The 16,453-nt window shown below is 45.6% G+C and overlaps 1 protein-coding gene and 1 pseudogene across 1 annotated transcript in view; both read left to right on the top strand.

Annotated features, from left to right (window-relative positions):
* CAMK1D (calcium/calmodulin dependent protein kinase ID) overlaps positions 1-16,453 on the top strand; it is a 417,159-nt gene that overhangs the window by 381,663 nt on the left and 19,043 nt on the right. The gene's annotated exons all lie outside the window — the stretch shown is intronic.
* On the top strand, positions 824-13,585 carry LOC149749960 (adenosine 5'-monophosphoramidase HINT1 pseudogene; annotated as a pseudogene).

Below are 16,453 nucleotides of genomic sequence, written 5' to 3'. Positions count from 1 at the left end.
AATCTGAAAGCATTTCCACTAAGATCAGGAACAAGACAAGGTTGCCCACTCTCACCACTCTTATTCAACATAGTTTTGGAAGTTTTAGCCACAGCAATCAGAGAAGAAAAGGAAATAAAAGGAATCCAAATCAGAAAAGAAGAAGTAAAGCTGTCACTGTTTGCAGATGACATGATACTATACATAGAGAATCCTAAAGATGCTACCAGAAAACTACTAGAGCTAATCAATGAATTTGGTAAAGTAGCAGGATACAAAATTAAGGCACAGAAATCTCTGGCATTCCTATACACTAATGATGAAAATCTGAAAGTGAAATAAAGAAAACACTCCCATTTACCATTGCAACAAAAAGAATAAAATATCTAGGAATAAACCTACCTAAGGAGACAAAAGACCTGTATGTAGAAAATTATAAGACACTGATGAAAGAAATTAAAGGTGATACAAATAGATGGAGAGATATACCATGTTCTTGGATTGGAAGAATCAACATTGTGAAAATGACTTTACCACCCAAAGCAATCTACAGGTTCAATGCAATCCCTGTCAAACTACCACTGGCATTTTTCACAGAGCTAGGACAAAAAATTTCACAATTTGTATGGAAACGCAAAAGACCCCGAATAGCCAAAGCAATCTTGAGAACGAAAAATGGAGCTGGAGGAATCAGGCTCCCTGACTTCAGACTATACTACAAAGCTACAGTAATCAAGACAGTATGGTACTGGCACAAAAACAGAAAGATAGATCAATGGAACAGGATAGAAAGCCCAGAGATAAACCCACGCACATATGGTCATCTTATCTTTGATAAAGGAGGCAGGAATGTACAGTGGAGAAAGGACAGCCTCTTCAATAAGTGGTGCTGGGAAAACTGGACAGGTACATGTAAAAGTATGAGATGAGATCACTCCCTAACACCATACACAAAAATAAGCTCAAAGTGGATTAAAGACCTAAATGTAAGGCCAGAAACTATCAAACCCTTAGAGGAAAACATAGGCAGAACACTCTATGACATAAATCACAGCAAGATCCTTTTTGACCCACCTCCTAGAGAAATGGAAATAAAAACAAATCGGACCTAACAAAATTTCAAAGCTTTTGCACAGCAAAGGAGACCATAAATAAGACCAAAAGACAACCCTCAGAATGGGAAAAGATATTTGCAAATGAAGCAACTGACAAAGGATTAATCTCCAAAATTTATAAGCAGCTCATGCAGCTCAATAACAAAAAAACAAACAACCCAATCCAAAAACGGGCAGAAGACCTAAATAGACATTTCTCCAAAGAAGATATACAGACTGCCAACAAACACATGAAAGAATGCTCAACATCATTAATCATTAGAGAAATGCAAATCAAAACTACAATGAGATACCATCTCACACCAGTCAGAATGGCCATCATCAAAAAATCTAGAAACAATAAATGCTGGAGAGGGTGTGGAGAAAAGGGAGCACTCTTGCACTGCTGGTGGGAATGTGAATTGGTACAGCCACTATGGAGAACAGTATGGAGGTCCCTTAATAAACTACAAATAGAAATACCATATGACCCAGCAATCCCACTACTGGGCATATACCCTGAGAAAACCATAATTCAAAAAGAGTCATGTACCAAAATGTTCATTGCAGCTCTATTTACAATAGCCCAGAGATGGAAACAACCTAAGTGTCCATCATCGGATGAATGGATAAAGAAGATGTGGCACATATATACAGTGGAATTTTTCTCAGCCATAAAAAGAAACGAAATTGAGCTATTTGTATGAGGTGGATAGACCTGGAGTCTGTCATACAGAGTGAAGTAAGTCAGAAAGAGAAAGACAAATACCGTATGCTAACACATATATATGAATTTAAGGAAAAAAAAATGTCATGAAGAACCTAGGGGTGAGACAGGAATAAAGACACAGACCTACTAGAGAATGGACTTGAGGATATGGGGAGGGGGAAGGGGAAGCTGTGGCAAAGCGAGAGAGAGGCATGGACATATATACACTACCCAACGTAAGGTAGATAGCTAGTGGGAAGCAGCCGCATAGCACAGGGAGATCAGCTCGGTGCTTTGTGACCGCCTGGAGGGGTGGGATAGGGAGAGTGGGAGGGAGGGAGACGCAAGAGGGAAGAGATATGGGAACATATGTATATGTATAACTGATTCACTTTTTTATAAAGCAGAAACTAACGCACCATTGTAAAGCAGTTATACTCCAATAAAGATGTTAAAAAAAAAAAAAAAGGCTATGAGGGATTGTGATGGGAGAAAGGTCTGACAGTGGCATCCTCAGGGAATGCTGGAAATGTCCCCCCTGTATTGGCTTTGTCTCATTATTTGAGAGGCAAATGGTCTTTCTACAGTATACATTCAACTGGGCAGCTTTTACAGTTGAGTGAGGATTTAGCTGACAGCTCCTGTAGATTCTTGTCATTTTCACAGGAGAATTTATCCATTATAATATATTTGGCCTGTAGGGCTCCCACCTATGGAATTAGGTAAAAGCCAGGTTCATCTGAGCTGCAAAACTAACACACTGCACCTAGAGAATGCTTTCAGTTCCAGGTCACGTTGGCCATCTTCTGCAGTGGTTTCATCCTTTTTTGGTGGGGAGGTGGGTTACGGACCCTTTTGAGAATCTAATGAAAGCTGTGGACCCTCTTCCCTAATAAATTCACACTCACACAATTTTGCATACCATATTGGAGGGTCCTGGGTGAGCAGATACTGGCCATGGGCCCTGTGTTATTTACCTGGCTCCCTAAACCCTCGACTAAAATTCTTATACTCACCCAACTTGACTGTGAAAGACTTAGAGAAATGAATGATAAGCCAGTCCCCTTCTAGCAAAGCACCAAAGCGGGTGTTATCTACAGAAATCTTCCATGGGGCTAAGCAAAACAAAATAGCCCTTATCTGGCCTTCTGCTTATTTGTTCCATTATGTCTGTCCTGAATCTTGAACCACTGCTCTGATCTGCACTAATGTCTATAGATTCCCTTTGTATTCTATAATTGTGTATATAATTATCTCCCTGAACTCTTGGCATCGGGGTATGATATATCAGTACACCTATGAGGAGGTATGTACTGCATTATTGGGATAAGCAGTTTAAAACCAAGCAGTGGTGCCTTAGTCAGCTCCTGCTGCTCTAACAAAATACCACAGACTGGGTGGCTTAACTAACTGACATTTATTTCTCACAGTTCTGGAGGCTAGAAGTCCAAGGTCAGGGTGCCAGCTGGTTTGGTTCTTGGTGAGAACCCTCTTCCTGGCTTGCAGATGGCCACCTTCTTGCTGTGTCCTCACATGGTAGAGAGAGAGAGAGAGAGAGAAAGCTCTCTGGTATCTCTTCTTATAAGGGCACTAATTCCATCATGGGGGCCCCACCCCCATGACCTCATCTAAACCTAATTACCTCTCAAAGGAGCATTTCCAAACACCATCATGTTGGGGGGGTAGGGTTTCAGCATATGAATTTGGATTACAAAAGTCAGTCCATAGTAAATGGTTTGGTTGACTGAAGCTTAGTGAAAGTATGACAGCAAATTCCCCTTAAAACATGGATGCTTCAGGTTGGGCATGGCACCCACTTTATAATAACAATGATATCAAATGTTCGTATGACAGTGCAGTGCACCCTTGAATGAAATCACAGTGCTGCTAGTGAGGAAGAAGGCAGGAATTGGATTTGCAGGAGGTAACGAGCCATGTCCGCCATGGCCCATAGGTAGGAAAATGTCAGAAGGCCAACATGGTTGGAGTACCAAGACAGGAGGATATCAGCAAGAGCCAGAGGAAGGAGAGACCTGAAAGAAAGCTTAGGTTTTAACCCAAGTGTAGTGGGAAGCCAAAGAAGGGTTGACCAGAGGTGTGATGTGATCTTATTTTCACTCGAGTGTTATTCTGGCTACTCTGTGAACAAGGGATCGGACAGAGCGGAAGTGGAGTGTGGAGACTGGTTCAGAGGCTTAGGTCAGATGAGTGGTAATGGTTGCTTCTACCAGTGAGGCAGGGATGGAGTAGGAGTGGTAGATATACTTCGGATTTGAAGAATGAAGGAGAGGGATGTTTCAAGGATAAACCCAAGTTTGGGGCAGATGGCTAGGAGAGTGGTGTAGGAACAAGTTTAGGGGGTAGGTGAGATCAAGAATTTCATTTTGGGCATGTTGAACTTGAGACGCCTTTGGGATACCCACTGACTAGTGTAAGCACGTGTGGAGGTATAAATCTGGGTATGATCTGAGCAGTAGGACATCCAAATCCTTATCATTGCAGTGTACAATACAATATTTGGTTGGGGTCACGTAGAGCATCAAGCAAAGAAATACTGTATTTCTCTGTTTCTATTTTAAGTACAAACTTGATAAACATAAACTTGACGGTTACCTGGTCACCAGTAGCTTTACCCCAGGGATTAGTCTCAGGTTGATGTCATGATTGTGTCAGATTTCAAAATGGCAGCCTGGGTTTTTGTCTTCCTTGGTGCCTTCCAGAGCCCTGAGAGTCTCAAGCAGGGAATGAATGGACTTTGGACATCTCATTTGTGCCTTCCAAGATGTTCAGATCCTTATGAGTGAAAGGCCAAATCCTAGATATAAATTGCTACATAATAGGTCTATGCCTGGAGAACCACTGGTCTCAAATTCATCATTATCATTGGACTTCCCGGGCGGTCCAGTGGTTAAGACCCCACGCTTCCACTGCAGGGGGCACAGGTTCGATCCCTGGTTGGGGAAGTTCCACATGCTGCACGGTGCAACCAAAAAGAAAAAAGAAAAATCATCCATTATCAGTGTCCACAACGGGCATTTCTTGAGTCCATTCTCTATTCCAGGTACTGCAGTAGGTGCTAAAGGTAATCAAGATGACAAAGACATGATGCCTCTCATCAGAGCACTAACGATGTATACGGCGGGACAAGTAGCTTCCTAAGTAGACTGAGTGACAACAAGGCTTGTGTACAGCTCTAGGAGTTTCTAGGATGAAGCCACCATTGAGGAGGATGGGAGTATTCAGGAAGGGGGCACCGCTATTCCAATGATGTCTAGAAGGTTGGAAAAGTCTAACATAAGCAGAGAAGCTAGAGGTTAGCATCCCAACCAGGGGAGGGATGCAGGCACAGGAACAGGGGTGCCTGAGGCATGTTTGAGGACTGATGAAAATATTCTGTGAAAGACTCTGGCCGGGTTGGTGTTCCCAGCACAAGGCTGGCTCCAGGTTGAACTAGTGTCGGAAGCTAGAACTCGTGGACCTCAGCCTCAGACTCTGGCTACTTCCCACGGATTCTCTGTGCCCGGTCTTCCCATCCCATCCTGGATCTGAAGACTGGTGAGGAAGGCTGCTGAGTGGGTCGTGACCAATAGGAAGCACACAGGGGAAGCCGGCTATCCCCTGGGGATCCGTGCAGAGCCTCTCATTCTTCACATCACCTGTAATGGGAAAGAGATTAGTCTCTGCCATTTGGGGGGTGCAGCGGTATTATTTTCCTTTGATAAACCTGTCACACTGAGATATCAGGTTGCAGCAACGGTGGCTGTGACAGACACTGCATTTTCTCCTCTCCGTGTGCCATGCAAACATTCCTCATCTTGTCAGTGCAGGTCCTTGATGAATTGGTTCTCTTTGGATCTCCACACTCATTTCTGTTATCCATCATTTGGCAGGAGAGATATCTTTTCCTAACAAGGAGACTCATGTTTTTCAAACCCTTTTGATAGGTCCTTACCCTGCCCAGGAATCTTCCGTTGGGGATCAGGGCCTGCAAAACACATCTTTGCCTGAGTAGCCTAAGCTGCTGGGAAGGATTGAGGATGGAGTGGGCTGGACACCGTGATGAATCTGCTGGTGTCCAGGCTGATGAGGTTGGCTCAGCCAAGATAGCCCAAGTTCCAAGGAAATAAAGTTCCCCACTCAAGATGAGAATCAGCATCTCATTGTCCAAACTCGATCTTGTGATTCCGTGTAGGCTGCCTTTCTACTGACAAATTCAAGGAGATTGTTGAATGATCACTTGCCTACATCCTGCCCAGGGATACAACATGTTGTGGAGAAACATGGTGAATGTTTGCTGGTATAAAAACTGAGATCTTAAGGAGATTAGGGCATTAGGGCAGGCTGGATGGTTAGGGTGGACTTTCCGTGGGTGGTGAGGGTACTTACCCATGCTGTGACCTGTGACCTCTCTGCCTAGAGGAAATCCCAGGCAAATACTTTTGGTCACACCCTTACTTTCTGACTGGCCGCCTACATGGTTCAGTTTTCTAAACTAGGTCACAGAACTAAATTGGCCAATGTACAGAGCATAATTAGCTTTGTAAGAATGGAACTAAGAATGCTTAACCCGCATGCTACATCCATTTTCTGAGACAATGGATGCTCGTCACCAAAGTAGTCACCATTCTTTCCACCACTGACAGCTGCCTCTTTATGGATACATATGTCCCAGGGAGGTGGCATGAACCCAAGCTTCAGCAGGCGAGAATGCGGTGTAATTACTGAACCCCAGTGAACATCCAAGCCTGGGGTATTGTGATGGTTGTTACTAGTACTCTCAGTATGAGGGTGGTTAACACTAACAGGAACAATGGACTGGCATTGTCAGCAGGCAGCAGTCATCTTATATTCATATGCTACAGCAGAGTGGGACACATAGCCGCATTCAGGCCGCCATGGGTTCACGGTCTGAACTTTGGCTTTAGACGTTTAGAAACGAAATCAGATCTGTTGCTTCATCTTGCTCAGGTGATCCCAGTGAACTGATTCACACTAGCCAGACTCCAAAGAGATTAAAAAAACACACACACAATTAGAGTGTCCATTTATTAAATCCTAATGAGAGGCATGCCCTGTGAGTTCGTAGGATATGCACGTCATCAAACTAGCAAGTTCCGGGAGAAAAGCTCCAGGAGAAAGCAAATTCAAATGGGGAATTTCTTTAGTGAATGAGGGATCAGAGCAGTGGAGTTGGATGGAGTTGGATGGCCTTGGGTGTTTTCATAAAGGCTGTCATGGGCTCCAGGTCACCTTTCTCTCCCAAAGGTGACTTCTGACAAAGCGCACAGGTGTGCACATCGGCCGGTCAGAGTGGTGCGCACAGACAGTTCATACACCGGCTGCTCCTTCCTCCTGCCTTGAAGACCAGCCACTACCCTGCCGCCCTTCCTTTGTCATTCCAGCCTCACCGTTTTTGTTTTAGCAGGCGTTGATGGTTGGTTATAATTCACGGGTTCACGGATTTTACTTCACCAACTGCATTTCAGTATGGCTGCTTTCTGAGGGTTTTCAGAAAGATACCCAGTTCTCCCCCCGTCCCCCGCCATAGTCTATACTGAGTGGACCCTGTGGCTGCCTAAACGCCTTTTGTTTACAAGTCCTGCTTGACCATATTTCAGCTTTGTTGATGGGCCTGTGACCCTCTCTTCGCTGCTTTGGAAGAAAGACGGTTGGTTGTCTGTTGACAGTTGGTTCACCTCTAACCCTTAGGAAAGAGCCCAACATAAAATACTCCCTGGTTTCAAAAAGTGAGTGCAGGGACGGGCACAGGGTGATGGAGGAAATTTTACCAGCCGTGTCACTGAGGTGAAGAAGTTCTGCATCTTCCGTGGTGGTGGGAGCAGCTTCCTGCCGGTGACCTCACGGAGGGTGGAATCCACCCGTATCTGTGCCTTTGTCTTTGCAAAGCCCCAGGTAGAGAGGGCACCCAGTGGGAGAAGCAGGAAGGGAATGGCTCCTTTTACACACTGAATGGTGCCGCCTCAGGCCAAATGGAAAAACATTTCATGTAAAGCATCATCTCCTGGAAACTGTCATTTAAGTATCTAAATGCATCGGGATATTTAGCCTGGAGAGTGGAAGGCAGGGGATTGACATTCACTCACTTAACTAACACTTATTGATCCTAATATGTGCCCGGCAATCTCATGGGGCTGCTGAGCTGGATTCATTGCTGCCTGGCCACAGAGTCGCTACTGTGGCGACAGACAGTAAACAGATAACTTACAATCCAGTCTTGCTGGCTGTCACAGAGATGGGAGGCAAGAGCAGGGTGAGTTCCCAGGGGAGAGATGTGAACCCTGCCCAGGACTTGAGGAAGGCTCCGTAAGAGCGGTGTACGGTGATCTGGGCTTGGAAGTACTGTCTTCAAATATCAGCAAGGCTGTCAGGCAGGGGAGGTCGATGGTTTCTCCTCCAAGACCCAATTATCTAAGGAGATGATGTGCTTACTGTGTTTGATAAAAGATGTCCCATTCAATTTGAGACATAATTTTTAAAATATAACTTGGAAGGTTTGATCCGGCTTTGAACTTATATATTACCAACACTTGGGACTTCCCTGGTGGCACAGTGGTTAGGAATCCGCCTGCCAGTGCAGGGGGCATGGGTTCAAGCCCTTGTCCGGCAAGATCCCACATGCCGCGGAGCAACTAAGCCCGTGCGCCTAGAGCCCGTGCTCCGCAACAAGAGAAGCCACCACAGTGAGAAGCCCGCGCACCACAACGAAGAGTAGCCCCCACTCACTGCAACTAGAGAAAGCCCGCGCACAGCAAGGAAGACCCCATGCAGCCAAAAATAAATAAATATATATCACCAACACTTAGTAATGGGAAAAATATAATCTCTGAATATCAGGATGTTGAATTCGTCTAGCACCGCACCGAGCAAAATGAAAGAATCAAAAGAGGCTTTTATTATGTTTTAAAAGATTTACCGTCTGGAATGTAGCACCACAGCACAGAGACGGAAGAGAGGCAGTACAGAGATAGTTAAAAAACCAAAGGGGGCACAGAGAGGGAAATGGTCAGCTTGCCAGGAGCTGTAGTAACAAGAGTCATGAACTCAGACCACTCAGTCTGAGCAGGGTTTGTGCCCGGGAGGGGAAGAGATGGAGGTGGGAAGCGGAGAGGTACCAGTTCACACCAGCAAGTCCGGAAACACTCGTGGAGGTGGTTCAGATGGAGGGACCGGGAGCCCATGATTCAGTGCCAAGTACAGGTGCACCGGAGTCGGGCAACACACAAGACCGCTTTCCGGCTTCCGATCACCTTGCTGTGCTCTCACAGTGCACTTCCAGGGATGCCCCTCTGAGAATGCAAGCAGTTTCTAATCATCCTCAGAAGTGCCTTGGGAGAGAGCCATCGGAGGCCCGGGGACAAGTGAAAAGTTCAACCAAAAGCCAAGGGCAGCTTCTCCCCGGCCGGCCGCGCGGGAGGGAGGCCGAGATGGCAGATGAGATCTCCAAGGCTCAGGCCGCCCGGCCTGGTGGCAACACGATCTTCGGGAAGATCATTCGCAAGGAAATCACAGCCAAAATCATTTATGAGGATGACCGGTGTCTTGCTTTCCACGACATTTCCCCTCAAGCACCAACACATTTTCTGGTGATACCCAAGAAACATACATCCCCGATTCCTTCGACAGCAGATGACGGTGAAAGTCTTCTTGGACATTTAATGATTGTTGGCAAGAAATGTGCTGCGGATCTGGGCCTGAAGAAGCGTTATCGAGTGGTGGCGAATGAAGGTTCAGATGGGGGACAGTCTGTCTGTCACGTTCATCTCCATGTTCTTGGAGGTTGGCAGATGAATTGGCCTCCTGGGTAAGCGTGTTGTAGGGATAATTTTCCCTTCTCTATGCAGTGATCAGGTCTGCAAGTTCCAATACGCAAAACAATACTTTTTTTGCCTGTGTATGGAGAGATTGCAGAAATAATTTTAAAAACCCATACACAATAAAAGACATTGTTGCATGGTCTGAATTCTGTATTTGACTTTTTTAAAATTAATTAATTTATTTATTTATGGCTGTGTTGGGTCTTCGCTTCTGTGCGAGGGCTTTCTCCAGCTGTGGCAAGCGGGGGCCGCCCTTCATCGCGGTGCGCGGGCCTCTCACTATCGCGGCCTCTCTTGTTGCGGAGCACAGGCTCCAGACGCGCAGGCTCAGCAGTTGTGGCTCACGGCCTAGTTGCTCCGCGGCACGTGGGATCTTCCCAGACCAGGGCTCGAACCCTTGTCCCCTGCATCGGCAGGCGGACTCTCAACCGCTGCACCACCAGGGAAGCCCTGACTTCTTTTTTTAAAATATTTGTTGGAATGTCTGAAGGTGGAGTTCATAATTTGGCAGGTTTTGGTTTTTTCTCCCCAAGGAGGACTCAGCATATGCACATGGCAATAATGCTGCGACTGATCTTTGAAGACAAATTTAAAATTTTCATAAATTTAGCTTTAGCTTTGAAACATCCTTTTAGGGTAAAATATTAGTCCAGGAGAAGATTTTCTAGTCCAGTTCTCTTGTTTTCTAAGAACAAAGGAGCATGTGATGTGATTGATCCAGAAAGTGACAGTTGTAGGTGTAACAAAAATGCTTTTTGTCCAGCTCACATGTTTCCCCTGGACTACTGGGTAGTGTGGAAGGGATGAAAGTAGATTTGTCACAGAATCTTTGATGACCATGTGAAGCCATACGATGGTGTTTCCTTGTTACCTAACGCTATTGATTATAAAGACTTGAAAATATATTATTTAGAATTAACTCTCCAAATTGAAAACTCATTGTTGTGAATGTGTGTGTGCACACTAGCAAAAATTTTTAAGTTTTGCATGACTCTGGCTATGTAGAGTTGGGGGGAGATCTCAGGGTTTGAGTTCTTACGTAGGCTGATAGCAAAACTTTTTTTTTTTTTGGTCTTGCCATGCACCCTAGCCTCTCTAAGGTTGCACAGGGAAAATAGTTCTGCTTCTTTACTTTCCTTCATGTAGGCACTTTCCAGCTTCTAAAATTTATTTAATACTTCTTGCCTGCTTTGTCTCTTCTCTCGTTCTCTTTATGTTTATGGGTTCCTTCCATTTTTAATCCCTAAGACCATTTTAGTAGATTTTGACACATTTTATTGTAAATTGTTTTTCTTCTAAATGTTTAATTTTATTAGTGATTTTAAAAATTCAGGGGGAGTGGATTAGGGAAATTGGCTGTATATGTCTTACAAGTGAGTTTTTTCCAACTGTCATTTTTTTACATTGTTTATGGTGTTTAAAATATTTATATAGTTAATGTATCAATTTTTAATTTAGTTCATATTTTTAAGAGCCTTTCCCACCCTAGGAGGATTTATAAAAAAAAATTTTCCCCTAATACTTTATGGCTTTACGTATTTTTATGACTTTTTTATGAGGGAAGGCCTGGGTGGGGAGGAGTTTTGGAGGGATTATATATTATATATAAGAGGCTTGAGTCTACTTTCCTTAGGCTTATTAACTTTCCCATTGATTTCATCAAACTATTGCTAATAAATCAGGTAGATAACCAAAAAAAATAAAATAAAGCCAAGGCCAACAGGATGGAGGTACCACGGCATCTCCCAAGCGCGGCTGTTAGTCTGCACAGATTCATAACTGCTTCCCAAGCAGAATGTGAGAGAGAAGGACGCTGCGGGGATGGAGGAGGGAGGGAGGGAGCAAGAGCCCCACAACAAAAAAAGCAAAGTCTAGATGCAAAAGTCGAGCTGGGAATCCGCCGGGGTTCAGAACCATCAGTTAGTGCGCATGTTAAGTGCCTCCAGACTGGATGTCTGCACCCCTTGGTGCAGGTCCATCACTCTGCTGAAAGTCTCGCTGTGTTTCTCCTAACACAACATCCCAGCTGTTGGATGCTCCCCTCACTCACCCTCTCCTCCCCACCAAGCCCTCCGATCCACTGTCAGCGGGAGCTGAGTCGGAAGTGGGTTTGTCCGAACCTCCTTCAGTTGTACCTCACCTGCAGGAGGAGGCGTGGGGCCTCTGCGCTCATCCCCCAGACTTCCTGGAGGCGCTGTCCGTTTGGCTGATGCAAGAATCAAAAAGTTATACACTTGGAAGTAGAACCCTGGATCACAACACAGCAGCTTTGCGTGATGTCTTGTCCAGCCTAACCCTTTACTGTGTACAGAATTTTTTTAAACTATTTTACTCCAAGTGGAGTATGCTGGTAACTTCTCACGCTTGGGGAAGTGTTTGTTCTGCTTCCCCTCCTGCCTGGCTCCCAGTCTTCAGCTCCGGTGTGTATAAACTTTCTAAGGGATGTGTTTCCCGTCTACCTTCCAGTGTCCCTTTCCTTCCTCCTCTAGGTCTTTGCCTGATCTGCTTCCTCCCTCTCAGCGTTCAACGTATTAACCAAATCTCAGGGGTGACGTGGGACATTTATCCATTGCATTTCACCAGCGATGCCTTGCTGAAGTCAGCCTGCATGTCGTTCTAATACGTGAACCTTCCCTTGTCTCTTCCAAGTTTGTAAGGAGAAAGCTCTGGCATGCACATAATCAAATCTCTAGTTGCTGAAGTAATTGCATTACATTTTTGTAAACATTCGGGTCTCATTGGTCATTCTGGTCTATAAATCCGAATAATACGCTGAAATCTATTTTGCTGGGCTTTGCAGCTAATTGCCAGAGATTTGTCAGCTTAAAATGCTTTGCTTTATTTTATTATTTTTAAAAGTCTGTCCTATTAACCAGAGTAGGACAAATACAACCCAGATTCCTTAGTATGGGGTCCCAGACATTCATCCAATACACACTTGTTGAATAACTACTGACAGCTGGTGGCTGTCCAGTGGTTGTTACATATCCAACAGACTAGCATCCAGAGGAGGGATGCCCAGATTTGATTGATTTTGTCTTTTTCAGAGACCCATTGGGCCTGGGTGGGCCCTATGTGGCTCCTCTGGTTTGCAATATACGTGCAGGTTTGTTGTTTTGCTCAATTGCATAAAAATATCCTTTCTTCACAAATATACCTTTGAGTAAGTGTTCTCAGGGAAGCTTGAGCTCTTCCTAGAATTGAGGGCTCCTTGGCAAGATGCTTGGAAATACCAGCCCACAAAGATTAAGGTTGAAAAGCAGGTCTCCAGGACATCCTATCCTCATATCCATCACGCAGGGCACAGAATCATGACCAGAGGGAACATCTCTCTCCTTCCCTTCCAGAGCAGTTTAGAAGTTTAGGTCCGGATGTGTGGTCATTCGTGGGTGATTCTGAGACTAGTTAGAAAATTTTAAAATATGTTGCTTTGTTTTCACATTTAGAATGTAAACTGAGTCCCTCAGGACTCGTCTGTTCTCTCCCCCTCCCATTGGCCTTCCTGATGCTGAGCGGGGTCCCAGTTCACAGTATTTCAGCTGAAGGAGCCTGAAAAGTGAGATGGAGTTGGTGGGATGGAAAAGAGAAGAAGTGGTGATAAGGGTGGACAGCTGGTATATAGTGATTGTTGTGTGACAGGCGCTTTCAAATGGTATATCTTTTATCTGTATCCACCCATCAATCCATGTGTGTGTGTCATATGTAATATAGATTAGTATATAGTGTATGTTATATATGCTATAATATCTCTCTATAAGGTGGGCCTTGTTATCCTCCTTTCACAAAGGAACCTGAGACCGGGAGACAGTATATAATTTCCCCTAAGTCACTCCAGCAGGACTTGCTGGAGCCAGGATTTGAATCTGTGTCTTTATTTCTCTAAATCCCAGGATGAGGGAACCACATCATGAAACTCGTCCAAAAGCAAAGTCAGTCCTCAGAGAACAGCAACACACCTGCCCTTGAAAAATCACTTCTCTCTTCACCTTCAGAGCCCTTCTTCCAATTAGACTAAAGGGCAAGATCTGGGTTGCTGTTTCCTAATGATGATTCAGTCATCAGTGTGGAGTGTTGCGCTCAGATGCTTTTTATGTAAAATACTTGCCATATGTTTGGGCACTTAAGATGTATATTTCACGTGGTCAGAAAACTTGCTTATACGTGTTACTTGATTTTGCAGTTACCCTGGGTCAGTGAGACAGGCCTGAACTTCTGCCCAGCCCTGCCGAGTTCCACAGGGTCTGGACAGCAGATTTTCTATCCTCTGCATCCCCTTGCAGCTCTGTGGTGGAGCAGAGGGCTGAACAGAGGCTACTGGATGTGACCATAGTGGGACTTGGTTGAGTAGAGACCCAGGTTCACTTTTCTCCATCCTTCTCTCCCACCGACAGGCCAAAATGGTCCCAAGCGTGCTCCTGCCATCTGTCTTTCCAGAAGCCAGGCTGGGGTGGAACATTAGGTGTTGATTTTCTAACTGTAAGGACACAACTTCCCAGAGCTGCTTCCCCAAGGGGGAACCATGTCCACTGAAAAGAGAAGTTTTAATTGCCAGGTGCCACAGTGACGTGTCGGGGCCACTCTCAGACCCACCCTTACCCCTGTGTTCTCCACCACGGTTGATGGCAGCCCCCGTGTCCATGCTGGGGACCTGGGAGGCATCCTGGCCTTCCCTCTCCACACCGCTGATCACCTGATCTTCCCGGCTTTCCCTCTGAACTCTTCTAGAATCTGTTCCCCCGATCCAACTACCACCACCTGTGCCGTCCTGTCCTTCCTTTGCCGGAGCACAGCTGCTAACTTGTCTTCTGCCTCAGAGCCACCTTCCTCACAGCTGCAAAGCCAGCCGCCTGCCTATATGGCTTCCCTGTCTACACCTTTATCCATTTATCCATCAGTGGACACACAGACTGTTTTCATGTCTTGGCTATAGTGAATAATGCTGCAGTGAACATGGGAGCATGCATATCTCTTCAAGGCACTGATTTCATTTCCTTTGGGAATATATCCAGAAGAGGGATTCCTGGATCACATGGTAGTTCCATTTTTAATTTTTTGAGAAACCTCCGTAACATTTTCCATACTGGCTGCACCATTTTGCATTCCCACCAACGGTGCACAAGAGTTTCATTTTCTCCACATCCCCACACTTGTTAACTTCTGTTTTTCTGATAATAGCCGTCCTAACAGGTGACATCTCATTGCCTACCAGCACTTCTGATACCAGCTCCTTCCCGTCTTCTCTGTGTCTCTCTGGTACCAAAAGCCGTAAGGAAAGGCAGAACCTTAAATCTGTAATTCAAAGGTCCAAGAAATATGCAAGAACATAGAAGATTGAGGTGAATTATAATAAAGTTACATAAAAGGGGAAAAGAGGTAACAACTGATCATTATTTGCAAATCTTTTCAGCAGGTGTCCATTTTTATAGGGACACATATACATGGCCGAGGGCATGCAAGGAGGAAGAACGTCCCTTAATGTAGCATAATTACCACAGTCAAGTCTCAGGACCTCTCAGCAGGAGCTCTTATGCTATCACAGCATTTCATTTGCCAAGAATAACTGTGCCCTGGTGAACCAGCCATGGTTGGCCATGGCCAATTTTCACATTCATTTATGTTAGAAGTGCTCTTCATGGAAAACCTCCTTTATGAACCTTGTCCACAAGACGAAAGTGGCATTTTAGATAACCCATTGCATTCTCTCTACAAACACAGGCCAGGTTGCCCCCAGCACCTGGCCCTGCACACTGGGTTCTTCTGGAACATCTGTCAATGACACAGAGCATTGCTATTTTGCCACCTCCTGAGAGGGGTGAGGTACAGGAGGGAGGAGTCGGGGTAGGTAGGAACTTTGACAGCTCCCTGGGCTGGGCAGTGGTGGGCTATCCTTCATCCGTCATCCATGTCTCTGTTTCAGAGCTCATCCAGGGGCTCAACAGCCAACGATGAAGCCTCTTTTTCAAGAGCATCTTTGTTCATCCAAACATTTACCCAGGATCTGCCACGGGTAGACTCTGGGCTGGACACTGAAAATCCGAAGACAAGAGTAAGACATAAGACGCGGTCCTGCCTTAAGGAGCTTGTGGACAGGTCAGGGCAGCGTGCAGTGTAGGAAGTGTCACCACGGAGCTCTGTCCGCGGCCGTGGGGACACAGAGCAGGGCACCGACACCACCTGGCAGCTGGGCACTGGGTCTTACTAGTAACATGGCAGCCGGTCTCCAGGGGTGTGCCAGAGTCGATGGAAGGGGCCAGGGGAGGGCAGCCCAGGTAGAGTGCATACCTTTACCTTGGTCCAGAAACAAAAAGTGCCCAGTGGGCAGCAAACCAACCCCAAGCATCTTAGCTACTAGACCCAGAGTGTGGGAAATGAGGCTGGGGAAGTAGCGTCCAGTCGCCAGGTTCTGTTTGCAGATGAAGGGACCGGTGGGCAAATGAAATGGCCTGCAGGGAGAATGCAAAGTCAAGACTGAAACATAAGGTTCAGTTCTCAAGCCTCCTTTCCTTTAGTGAACAGGCAAAACAGTTAAGAACACAGACCTGGAATCAGACAGGTAGGGCTGGCGTCCTGACTTTGCTGCAAGTTAGTTTCTCTGCCTTTTTTTTAAAAATATAAATTTATTTATTTAATTTTGGCTGTGTTGGGTCTTCGTTGCTGCGCGAGGGTTTCTCTAGTTGTGACGAGCATGGGCTGCTCTTAGTTGTGGTGTGCGGGCTTCTCATTGCAGTGGCTCCTCTTGTTGTGGAGCACGGGCTCTAGGTGCGTGGGCTTCAGTAGTTGTAGCACTCAGGCTCAGTAGTTGTGGCTTGCGGGCTCTAGAGTACAGGCTCAGTAGT

The sequence above is a fragment of the Delphinapterus leucas genome, chromosome 2, assembly GCF_059928025.1.
Source record: "Delphinapterus leucas isolate spDelLeu-1000000601 "Yukka" chromosome 2, BTC_Dleu_Yukka2, whole genome shotgun sequence".
In the NCBI taxonomy this organism is placed as follows: Eukaryota; Metazoa; Chordata; class Mammalia; order Artiodactyla; family Monodontidae; genus Delphinapterus; species Delphinapterus leucas.
Note: the sequence above shows the minus strand (reverse complement) of the source record. Positions and strands in the feature narration are given on the sequence as shown.